This window comes from Rhinoderma darwinii, chromosome 2, assembly GCF_050947455.1.
Source record: "Rhinoderma darwinii isolate aRhiDar2 chromosome 2, aRhiDar2.hap1, whole genome shotgun sequence".
Lineage (NCBI taxonomy): Eukaryota > Metazoa > Chordata > Amphibia > Anura > Rhinodermatidae > Rhinoderma > Rhinoderma darwinii.
This window is the reverse complement of record NC_134688.1, coordinates 42,341,139-42,354,202: the sequence shown is the minus strand read 5'-3', so window position 1 is coordinate 42,354,202 and position 13,064 is coordinate 42,341,139. Positions and strand designations below refer to the sequence as shown.

Genomic DNA, 13,064 nt, shown 5'->3' with positions numbered 1-13,064 from the left:
GCAAGAGGAGAGAAGCCAAACCAAAAGGCCCCTCTGCATCCTATCGTGAGTCATCGACCGCTGGAGATCGTGGCCATCGACCATGTGAAAATGGAGCCAAGTAGAACAGGATACACCTATGCCATGACCATCATCGACCATTACACCAAATTCACAGTCGCAGTACCAGTAAAGGACTTGACAGCAAAGACCACCGCTGCAGTCTTCCTAAAAACTTTCCTTCTACCCTATGGCTGTCCTGAGAAGATCTTGACAGATAGAGGTTCTGCATTTGAATCCCAACTATTTCAGGAACTTTGTCAGCTGTACAACTGTAAGAAACTAAGAACAACCGCTTACCATCCCCAAGGAAATGGGTTGTGTGAGAAGATGAACCAGATTCTGATTGAGATGCTCAGAACTTTACCGCCTCATCAGAGAGCTGTCTGGCCAAATTATTTGCCTGAGTTGGTGTACATCTATAACAACACTATGCAAGCCTCCACAGGTTACACCCCATACTTCCTATTGTTCGGAAGACAAGGAAAGCTGCCTTCAGACATTTCATTGAATGTGTCCGTTCCAGATGACTTGAACCCTCTACCAACCACAGAGTGGGTGAGTGAACACCAAAGACGCATGGCTGATGCAAATGAAATTGTTGAAGCTAGGATGGAAGAAGCGAGAAAGAAGCAACAACATGATTATGACCAACATGCTAATGCTAAACCCTTTCAAGTTGGAGACCTTGTCTGGTTGAAAAACTTTCAAAGAACCAGCAAATTGGACACTAAGTGGGAAAGAATCCCTTATACCATCAAGGCTGTCCCATACCAAGGAACAGATATCTATGAGATCCAAAGAGATGGTAAACAACCGCAAATTGTCCACCGTAACAGGCTTAAACTGTGCCTACAAGATCAACAGTTGCCTACCATTGAACAGGAAATATCAATTGAAGAACCAGTTGCAATTGATCTACCAGAAGTAACTGAAGCTATTGAAGCAACAACTACTGAGTCCTCAACTCAAGAGCAACACTTGGACATAAAGAACCCACTGAGTTGGTGGTTTACCCCAATTTTGTCATTCCTTGCACCTGATCCTACACCTACAGTGTCTACAACTCACACAGAGGACAGATCACATCATGTACCTGCTGTTGTTGTACCTGAACCTGTCAGGAGATCAGAGAGAACCACTAAAGGAGTGAAACCAGTTCGCTTTAGGGATTGAATATAATTGCAAGTAGGGAACAAGAAAGACTCTTATGTTCTAGAGCCCCTTCTTCATTTATTCCTATCCAAGTTAGGCCGAAGCCTACCAACCCTTGTTACGTTCAAGAGGGAATATCCCCATAGACTCTGACGTACCAGAGCCCCTCATATCCTAAGTGCCATAAACTGTTGGACACTGCCGCTCATCTTGACTTGAGACTTCTGCCCCTCATCTTCCAACTGTTACAGAAGAAATCTTCGCCCCTATTCCCCCTTCGAGAGTCAAGAATACAGGAATACAATGTTATTAAGATGTTTGCATTTCATGTTAACCCTTTTTACATCTTTTAGGCTGTTCATATCCAAGAAAACGACGAGGACGTCTTGTCTTAAGTCCGGGAGTATGCAGCATCCCAGAAGATACCCTTCTGGTTCCCTGTTATTTGTATGTCATGCATTGTATGTGTTTTACATGTCTTTATTATTTTTCACACAGTGTGCTGTTCACCAGCTGAAGAGAAGGATGAAGGTATCAGTGGGGAGCCACTAGAGGGTGCATTGTACATCTAGCATTGTTTGAAAAGGGGGTGGAGCCTGGCTACAGCCCGAGAGCCTCACTCTGACGCTGTCTCACAGTCTGCACAGAGGAGTCGGGTCGTGTCTGTGAGGAGACAGACATGTCTGCTAGCTGCTCTGACACAGCAGATTAATACAATCCTTTCAACTGGCAACAGGTCTCAGCACCTGCAGCCCAATGCAAGAGGAGGAACAGTAAGGAGATTGTAACCAGCATATCATCTCTATCATCACCACAGCAAGTATTATTTAGCTGAAAAGCTGTCTGTCTGTTTCTGAGGAGAAGTCTATATAATATTGGGCCTCAGAACTCCTGCTGGCGCTGTTACTGGTTCTGCCGCACGCCACAATTAATATAAGAAGTGTCTATCAAGTCACTCAACTACAACCCTCATCACTGAGAAAAGTGAGTTCATTTATTACACACGCTGCTGGAAAAGTGAATGATTTCTAGATATAGCTGGACAATTGAAACCCTCATTGGTCACCCACTGGTCCCTTCTTCCCCTCAACTGCTGAAGTGGACAGAAGATAACGTGCCTCCATTTTGGAAGACTGTATAAAGTTCTTCAGTAAACGTGAGTTATTCAAATCCCCTGTGTCGTCTGGTCCCTGCACTGCATAACATCAAGGGCACCCCACATACCACCTTGCCAGGCGCACACATACTACTACCACCATCACGGGAGTTGCTACGGGGGAAAAGACTATCACCACCATCATCCATAGTGCAGCCCCCCTGTCACTGTGCCAGCCCGAGAAGGAGCGAGGGAGGAGAGGTAGAGATTCCTACAGATACCTCAGGCCATACACCGTGCACTTCACTACTGCTCCCATCCTCCTGGGAAGCTCTTCCTCGTGGTTGCTGCACAAGTATCCATTGTCATCCGTGCCTGCAGATTCTGCTTTAATGATGCAACTCACTCAACTCCTTGTCTATTTCATCGTTTACTGATGCCTCTTTTAGATGCGACAGATGTATTTTTTTTATACTTACCAGCCTGCTTCACAGGCACCATCCCTTTTTATTGGCACCTGATCAATAAGGGGGTCCTTGCTCCACCACCATAACACTGCAATACTAAACAAAATCTTCCATAGACATCACAAAAACTAAACAAGCCTTTCCTCCCTTATGTTTCCCAACAGTTCCTGGCACAAGTGTGTGTAGGTAGAAATCAACAAACATGTTTCCTGGCCCCAAACTTTACCCCCTCTTTCCAGTAAAGGATTGGCTTTCGGTATCACGCCTCCTCGCTTTTACCTTTTTACTTTATCCTGCGTAAACATTTTTTTCAGCATCTTAAACGTCTTGCCCATTAGCCCATCTATCCCCAACATCAGACCACTTATTATCATCTGACAGATCAGAATCAGACTCAACCAGCTACTGTTGCCTTCTTCTGCTTCTCTTTACATCCAGATGCGCTGCTCCTGTAATTCCAAACATTGTGCCAGTACCCCGTGTTCTAAACATTTTGGCAACCCCAAGGTGTCCCTCTCCCATGTTGAGATTATGAGGCCCTACTGGGATATTGCTGCCTTCATCGACCCTGGATCCCTGCGCAAGGATCCTGGCACTTGGCCCATCATCGTGCCATGTTCCCTTAAATTTTTGCTAGAATGATACCATTGAGGATACCTGCCTTGCTTCCTTGATGCCATTTGCTCCAAACAATCCAGTACACCCCAAGTCCAGGTCCTTGTGCTGCATGACTTGTGGGGGCTCTATACGTGGCAATAACCTGGCACCTTCCATTGCTTTCCGCTTGAGTGCTGTAAATATAAAAACATTCTGCCAGTGTCCATTATCACCTATGCCTGCAGATTATGACTGTGTAATGAAACTCACTTAAGTCCTTGCCTATTGCATGCAGGCCTTGACACATCGCAAATGTTCTTGGCAGACCAAAGCTGTCTAAAATCCCCCCCTACACTCCCTCACCCAATTACCTTACACCTACGTTCACTCCCAAACCGAGCCATGTGGCCAGCATTTTGGACAAAGATACCCCTAACTTACATTATGCCTATTCCTACCAACTATCCAAGGTTCCCCACTGCTACGCCTTTCTTGGCATTTTGCCCGCTCATTACTTTTTCAATGTACAGAGCTACTGGTGGATACTGTATATAGTAACTAATGATAGACATACCGCATATAGATGAAATATTACTTCAGAGAGTCCCCCTGGCAGTAGGCAGCCGATCTCTGGAACAAAAAGTATAAACTGTGAAGATATTATGACGTGTGCTTAGTATGGTTCATCATATCAACAAATATATGTTCAGCCTATTGAAAACATCAGGGAGATTGTTCCCACAGTCTTGTCATGTGTCTCTATAGGAACACTCTGGATGACATCACATTATAGAATTTCTATAGGTTGTTATTTGCTATAATACTTACATATATACAGTGGATCTTCTAGCATGTCGGCTGTCACTGGTGCCACATATTCAGATGTTATAAATGTCTGTAAAATACATAATGGGTTTAATGCACATACATAAAATAACCCCATATCTATAATGAATAATAATATATTTACTTTCACACATTTCATTTTCTATCACAGGGCGAGTCCAATGCCCCTCTGCCACACAAATAACACCAGCAGTATAATGGCACATAATAGTTGGAGGACCCTGGTATAGATTTTGTATCAGGGACCAGGAGCTTATTGTTATTCTTCTATATAATCTTATCCTTAATGGAAAACTTCTAATTTGTCTTTTGTGGAGTCTTTTGGACTGGAGTAGAGAGAGTAGAAAATGGTAAATTGGATTTCTGGATTCAACAGACAAAATAATTATTAAAGGGGTTCTCTGACAGTTTCATAAACCTTAGTCTAAGCCGCATATGGCTAAAAATAACAAATTGTCCCTACTCATTTTTTAAATTCCCTGTGGCTCCTGCGCTGGTGGTTCTGTTGTCTTTAGTTGCTAGGCCACAGCGGTCATGTCCGTGTGGATGGCATGTCACGTGGCAGCTATTGTGTCACATCCAGGGCCGGCCTTAGGTTTATTGGTGACATGTGCAGTATCTGTGACGTCCTCCCCCTTATGATGCACCATGTAGTGTCCAAATAATTTAATCATACAGTGCCCAAATAACATCACCCAGTCAATAAACTAGGGATTGTATCTTTCTGTTTTTTTATATTATAGGTTTGGGCCCTAAATGCCGGATCGGCAGTGTAAGTTGAGGGTGCCCAGGCCATCTATGGTGGTAGTGCCCTCTTCAGTATTGACCAGTAATACACACTATGTGATCATTTAGAGATGCAGTTAATAAAATACACTGACCTTGGACTCTCCTACTGAATACATCCGACTGAATGTAGAACGTTATGTGATGTGAGGTGGAGGGCTCTGCTTAATCTTTGATCTGCCCTCCTGGGACGTGTGGTTATCATTAACTCTTATGAGGAATTAATTCTAGGAGAAAGAAAGACAATGTATTAGGACAAATCTCAATCAATGGCAACATTTCTATCTAGAACAGAGTCCAGTCCCCAACCAGTGTAAAATTACCAAAGGGGTAAATAGGATGACCGGCTGGGGTCCAGGGATTTGGGGTGGCCCACAGCTCTGGGGCTCCATACGCCCCTGAAATTGGACAAACAATAACGGCACAGGGAGGAAGCGAAATGTCTGACCCGGTTGGTCGTCTATTAGGTGAGTATAATTTTTTATTTTATAGGAGCAAAGGGGGCACTATTAATATGGGGGATAAAAGGACTGAGTCGGGGCTTAGAAAAGGGGGCTTCATTACTGTGGGGCCATACAAAAGGGGCATTCTGACCCAGGACATACAAAAAGTGTCATTCTAACTGTGGAGGGTATTGGTGGATACTGCATATAGTAACTAATAAGAGACGCACCTTGCATAGATGAAATATTGCTTCAGAGAGTCCCCCTGGCAGCAGGCAGCCGATCTTAAGGTGTTCTGGAAAAAACAATAATTGTGTCGTTTTATTTCTCCAGACAGACGTGTGCTCAGTATAGACCACTCAACAATGAAGGATAAGTCCAAAATAGGTGATGTATAGGTATACGTTTAAATTGTTAGAATACAAATGTTCTGCCTGTATAAAAGTTTAAAATTATTATTTATTGATAATTTATTATTAAAATATAGTAGGGAACAGAGTGCCAAAAGATCCAAGTACAGGCGTTGGCAACCAGATCAGGAACGCACAGTAAAGAGTGTGTGAGATAGACAATCAGCATGCGCTCATTGACAAGTGCCTGAAAAGTCAGATGTAAATTTCCCACAGCCCCTCTTTAAATGTGCTGGCAAATATTAGTAAAGTCTGATTGCCACAGATTCACAGGCACACTTCCCAACGCGTTTCTGCACCACATTAGGGGAGCGTCCTCAGGGGTACGAGTTGCCTGATAATTCTCGGATTTATTCACGAAGTGCCGGTCAGCTGATATTCAGCTGTTCAAATTGTATAGCGGCGCATACGAGACACTGATAGCGGGTCTAGCGCGCGCCGAGGAAACTAGGAAGCTTTAAAGCCCAGGCCCCGCCTCCCAGGCATTGAGTAACGCCGGGCCGAACCAATGGGAGAGTAAGACGTCAACCAGCGACGCCCACCCACAGGTCGGCTCCCTGGTAACTACGCAGCCAATGGAACAGATGCAGAACGCATCGTTAGTAACAAGGGGGAGCTACAGGCGGCCAAGCATACATCGCCGATAGCAAAAAGAAAATAAACGCCATGCAATGACAGGGCGATCGAGGGAGCTATTAAACGGCCAAGGCTACAATGAGATAATGCAGCAAAGGTAGCAATCGCATCAGAGGAGTAATAGTGAAATGGAGGATACTGTCACAGTACACTAGACGATACACAGAGATAGAGACTAAGTATAGATAAGGACTAAATATAAATAAATGTCAGGAGCTACAGGATAGGACAGATGAACTAAATAAACCTGGAATATTTACAGGAAAGGAAGATAGGAAATAGACTCATTAAGGCCCAGTGGTTTGATGGTTTGCATCCTGAAAATCCACTGGGCCTCCTTCTGCAGAATACGTCTATCCCAATCTCCTCCCCTGATAGGCAGCTTAATATATTCCATCCCTTGGAATTTAATGGCAGAAGAGTCTCCCAGATGACAGTCCCACACATGCCTAGATACAGAAGTATCAGCTTTATTCTTGATATCACACATGTGGTCCCGGATTCTGCGTCTAAACTCCCTTTTAGTTTTGCCAACGTACTGCATTCCACAATGACAAGTGATGAGGTATACCACCCCCTTAGTAAGGCAGTTGATGAAAGACCTGTTATAAAACAGAGCTCCTGTAACTGTGCTCTTAAAGGTTTTGCTTTTCAACACAGAAGTACAAGCTTTACACCTCCCGCATTGGTACGAACCAGTAACGTTGGTGGAGAGCCAGGTATTGGCACCAGTCACATCCAGATGACTGTGTACCAGTCGATCCTTCAGATTACGGCCTCTCCTGAAGGTGATCTGAGGCCGGTCCCCAACCAGACCACCCATGTCGGGGTCCGCTTTAAGGATATCCCAGTAAGAGGTAAGTATTTGTCTCACCTCAAAGTGTGCGGCATCATAAGTGCCTATTATTCTCATGACATTATCCATCTGTGTGGGTGTCTTCGGATTTAACAGAGACTCCCTATCCGCTACCATGGCATGTTGGTATGCCGATTTCAAAACACCACTAGGATATCCTTTATGTTCAAATCTCCTCCTCAGGTTGTTGGCCGACATCTTAAAATCTGCCATGGTGGTACAATTGCGCCTAGCTCTAATATACTGACCCTTAGGTATACCCATTTTCAAGGGTCTGGGTTGACAGCTGTCCCATCTAAGAAGGCTATTAGTGGCCGTACTCTTCCTGTACATTTGTGTCTGGATATGGCCCTGGTCCGTCTTCTCTATTTGAATATCAAGGAATGTAATCTGTTTGTCCCTGATCTCAGAGGTAAAATAGAGACCCAGGTCATTGACGTTCAAAATTTAAACAAATTCAGTAAATTCCGCTGTGGTACCGGACCAAAGTATGAAAATATTGTCAATGAATCTTAGCCATAATAAAATGGACGAGGCATACTTCTCCATTTTATCACAAAACACAAACTCTCTCTCCCACCAGCCCAAATAGAGATTGGCATAAGTGGGAGCACAAGGGCTACCCATAGCCACTCCTCTGAGCTGGTGAAAGAACCTGTGCTCAAAGACAAAAAAATTATGCTCCAAAACGAAGCGTAATAGGCTGAGTACAAATTGGTTATGTACACTAAATTGAGCCCCTCTCTCTTTGAGGAAATACTCAACAGCCCCACACCCCAGAGAGTGGGGGATAGAGCTGTAAAGGGCCTTTACATCCAGGCTCGCCAAAAGGACATTGGACTCAACTTTAATCCCTTCAAGCTTCCTAAGTACTTCCATCGTGTCACGGACATACGACGGAATCGGTCTTCCCTTAAGTGGGCTAAGACCCTTGTGGATCTTGGGAAGACTATAGAAAGTAGCTACCTGTGGACATTTTCCCACAATAAATGCCAGTTCTCGCGCATCAATGATCTTCGCATACTTAGCTTCCCCCAAGATCACCTTAAAGGGAACCTGTCACCAGCATTTCACCTATTGAGCTTTACTTATCCCTCACTGGCCGCTGCTATCAAAAGTTCATTGCCATTATCTCCTCTCCTAAACTCCTCCTCCGACTGTAAATAACGGTCTGCAAACATTTTGCGCCTTTTATCGTAATAATCCGGTGTCCCTTTGTGCGCACACACCAGAAAAGGACATCAGTGCATAAGCGCGGGATTTTGTGTGCTGGGGGAAGACGAGGAGCTGTCAATCAAAAGTAAGGAGGCAGGAAAAACTCGGGAAGACTTGAGGAATGAAGTTATGACTCTTTTCAAACGAAGATTTGACTCTTTTCAAATGAAGATCTGACTCTTTTATGCTCATTAGCATACGGTGTGGGAACACTAAAAAGCTGAATACTAAAGCTACAGAGCCGACTAAGAAGACAATTATAGGTTATATAGAAATGATTTTTCACCCACTATCACCAGGTATTGCTGGTTTAATAGGTGAAATGCTGGTGACAGGTTCCCTTTAAGCTCAGCCCAATATCTTGTTGTGGGATTATCAGCCATAGTCTGATAGCACATTTTGTCCTTCAGAATATTGGTACACATGGTTACATATTGTGCACGGTCCATCACAACTACATTACCCCCCTTATCCGAGGGTTTAATAATGATGTCAGTGTCATTTTCAAGTGCCTTAAGTGCCAATGTTTCCTCCCGGGACAGATTGTAATGCAAGTATTTATCTGCCTCCAATTTCTGAAGCTGGGTAGTAACAACCGTAAGAAAGACATCCAACAGAGTATTATCGTTGATTGGAGGATTAGTGGTTGAGGGAGCCCTCAAATCAGTGAAGGGGCCCTCACCCACACCTCGCTGTCCCTCATCCAGTAACTCCTGCAGTACCCTAACATTAACAAGATCCTCCTCCTGAATGCCGAGTTCAGCACACTGTCTCCTGTCATGTGTGCAGAAGAATTTTTTCCATTTCAATTTCCTGATAAACAAATTGAGATCCTTGACCCAGGAAAAAAGATCAAATCTATTGGTTGGGATAAAGGATAAACCCCTCTTGAGAACTGCGGTCTCAGAATGGGATAAAGTTCTCCCAGACAGGTTGATCATTTGCATTTCATCGTCGTGACAAGGGATGCCCAAGATTAGACGTCCCTGGGGTCCCTGTGGAGATAGTCGAGAATGGGGTGGCTTTTGCATAAAAAACCATCCCTAGTAGGAGCCCTCCCCCTCGTTCTCCCTCTTTGTGTGGACCGTAAGGAAGCTTTCCCTTGAGCCCTATTCGTACGGGTAGTCCTCAAAGGATACCTCTGCATGTCCGTATCTGATAGATCGAGCTCAGAGGAGGATAACTCCGTATCTATCTCCTGATGCCCCATCTGTTTAGAACTGAATTCAAAAACTCTGCCTTCCTTAAAATCGGTCGTATCACGAACGTATTGAAAATGCTTACGTTCCTTAATATGTGCAGTGAACTTTTCAATAGCTTGTTGCAGAGTAGTTTATTTTCTTTCATATTCTGCACTACCAGCGAACTTCTGAACTTGCTCAATTCCGTCCTTAAGCTCCTTAGAGCTGCGTAAAAGCAGATTTTTTTCCTCTTCAAGAAGAATCCCCATAAACCTGAGAGATGAGTCAATCGACTCTTTCGCCCATCTTTTGAGCAATTCAACTGAACGCAGCCTAGCCGCCGGAATCAGAGAGATTCTCAACCCTCTTGGTACAATATTATTCTTGAGATAAGTCTCGATAGTCTGGACCTCCCACCATGATCTAATATGATCCTTATATGACTTAGTGAGATGTTTAAATGCACTATTGATACTCAGGTTGTGCGACTGTTGTAGAAAATCACTCTCCGAGAAAACCTCCCTGGCATCACACATCCATCTTTCCATATTGATATCGGCTGTGAGAAAGCCTGCCATCCCCCTTCAGTAAGTATTGTCAAATTAGTCCAAAATAGGTGATGTATAGGTATACGTTTAAATTGTTAGAATACAAATGTTCTGCCTGTATAAACGTTTAAAATAATTATTTATTGATAATTTATTATTAAAATATAGTAGGGAACAGAGTGCCAAAAGATCCAAGTACAGGCGTTGGCAACCAGATCAGGAACGCACAGTAAAGAGTGTGTGAGATAGACAATCAGCATGCGCTCATTGACAAGTGCCTGAAAAGTCAGATGTTAATATCCCACAGCCCCTCTTTAAATGTGCTGGCAAATATTAGTAAAGTCTGATTGCCACAGATTCAAAGGCACACTTCCCAACGCGTTTCTGCACCACATTAGGGGAGCGTCCTCAGGGGTACGAGTTGCCTGATAATTCTCGTATTTATTCACGAAGTGCCGGTCAGCTGATATTCAGCTGTTCAAATTGTATAGCGGCGCATACGAGACACTGATAGCAGTCTAGCGCGCACCGAGGAAACTAGGAAGCTTTAAAGCCCAGGCCCCGCCTCCCAGGCATTGAGTAACGCCGGGCCGAACCAATGGGAGAGTAAGACGTCAACCAGCGACGCCCACCCACAGGTCGGCTCCCTGGTAACTACGCAGCCAATGGAACAGATGCAGAACGCATCGTTAGTAACAAGGGGGAGCTACAGGCGGCCAAGCATACATCGCCGATAGCGAAAAGAAAATAAACGCCATGCAATGACAGGGCGATCGAGGGAGCTATTAAACGGCCAAGGCTACAATGAGATAATGCAGCAAAGGAAGCCGTGTGCTCAATATAGACCACCCAACAATGAAGGAAATGTACATTAGGGCTCATGTACACAGCAACTTCATGTGGACGGACCTGTATGGTGGCGCACAGACTGCAGTACTTGTAATGTAGACACTCTGTGTGCGCTGTGTGCTCCCCCATAAGCCAAATGTGTATTAGGAAATTACATAAATAACAAGTCCCTTATATATTACTAATACCATAATATCTTCTTTATGGAGCATTTCTATAATAATAATAATATAAACCTGCAGCAAAATTCCCAGCGTTTACTTTTGCTACATGTGGATGAGTTTTTGAGACTGTAACTATTCACCTGTAGCACTTGTGAATTTTGCCGCGCAGCAAATCTGCAGCGTCTGAATTCAGCTTTATGGCGTAGAATATAGTACTCAAATACTGCAATCATACAGTGCCCAAATAACACTGCCAGACAAGTATTGTCTGCCACACTGTAATGTAATCCATTATCAAGGAATTGCATCTGCATCCTGAGCAGTGCCCTTTACTTTTTTTACATGAAGAGTGGGATTGAGTGTTCAAGCAATGGGTGCCCCAGACATCAAGACCAGTGGCGCCCCATTCATTAGTGACAGGTGATGCACCCAGTGTAACCGCACAGGTCGCACACCCCTAAGACAGGCCCTGGATGAACAACATTGGGGAATTTGTTCCCACAGTCTTGTCATGTGTCTCTATAGGAACATTCTGGATGACATCAGATTATAGAATTTCTATAGGTTGTCATTTTCTATAATACTTACATATATACAGTGTATGTCCTAGCATGTCGGCTGTCACTGGTGCCACATATTCAGATGTCATAAATGTCTGTAAAATACATAATGGAATAAACATAAAATAACCCCATATCTAGAATGAATAATAATATATTTACTTTCACACCTTTCATTTTCTATCACAGGACGAGTCAGACATTGAAAACATTTTGTAATGTTAGTGTAAACCCAGGGAACATAACTATAGGGGTGAAGAGGTTGCAGTCACACCCAGGCCCAGGTGTCCATGACTGACATTAGGGGGGGTCACAATGTGGGCAATTTACAAATGCCAATCCCCAATGCCCCCATCTCCTAGAGGAATCCCGATTTTCGCTGCTAGAAACGCGATGTCAGTGAGAGACGCACCAAGGCGGAAAGGCAGCTGCTGAGTTGCCCGGCCGCTTCTAAAACACAAGCAGTGGAAGGGAGCCAGCGCAGCGCCCCGTTCCACCTGCTGGAGGGATGCGCCCTATGTAATGGCACAGGTCGCACACCCCTAAGGCCGGCCCTGGCTACTGCTGAGCCTTATTAGGATAATATACGGTAGCTTTTTAAGACTATTTAATTAAATTAAATAGTATTGAAAACGACTGAGAAGTCACATTCCACATTACGGACAGCTGCAATTCTCAGACAATGGTAAGGGTATGTTCACACACTTAACTAAAAAACGTCTCTAAAATACAGAGCTCTTTTCAAGGGAAAACAGACTCTGATTTTCAGCCATTTTTTAAACCACAAACATTTTTTGAGGCGTTTTTACCAACGTTCTTGGAGCTGTTTTTCTATTGAGACAATGAAAAACGGCTCCAAAAACGGCCGAAGGAGTGAAATGCACTTCTTTTTACAGGGTGTTTTTTATGCGCCGCTTTATCAAACGCCCACGTAAAATGCACCATCGGAAAAAAAAAATGTTTTTCCCATTGAAATCAATGGGCAGATGTTTGGAAGCGTCCAGCCTCCGTATTTTCGGCTCTTTTTCGGGGTGTTTACGGCCAGGAATACGGCTGAAAATAGGCTGTGTAAACATACTCTGATGTACTGAGTTGTAACTTTAATGAGAAAATATGAAACATTGAAATCTGAATGTAAAATGTTCAGTTGTTACTTGCATTAATAGAAACATTTTACTGGAACTTGAACTGTAGAATTAATGATAAAATGCTGCAT

At 43.8% G+C, this 13,064-nt stretch overlaps 1 long non-coding RNA gene across 1 annotated transcript; it reads right to left on the bottom strand.

Annotated features, from left to right (window-relative positions):
* Nucleotides 1-4,190: 4,190 nt before the first annotated feature.
* Nucleotides 4,191-5,724, bottom strand: LOC142740506 (uncharacterized). The gene is made up of 3 exons (XR_012880742.1): nt 5,660-5,724; nt 5,082-5,213; nt 4,191-4,249 (listed from the first exon to the last, which is right to left on the bottom strand). It is a non-coding gene; the product is annotated as an uncharacterized LOC142740506 (long non-coding RNA).
* Nucleotides 5,725-13,064: the final 7,340 nt, after the last annotated feature.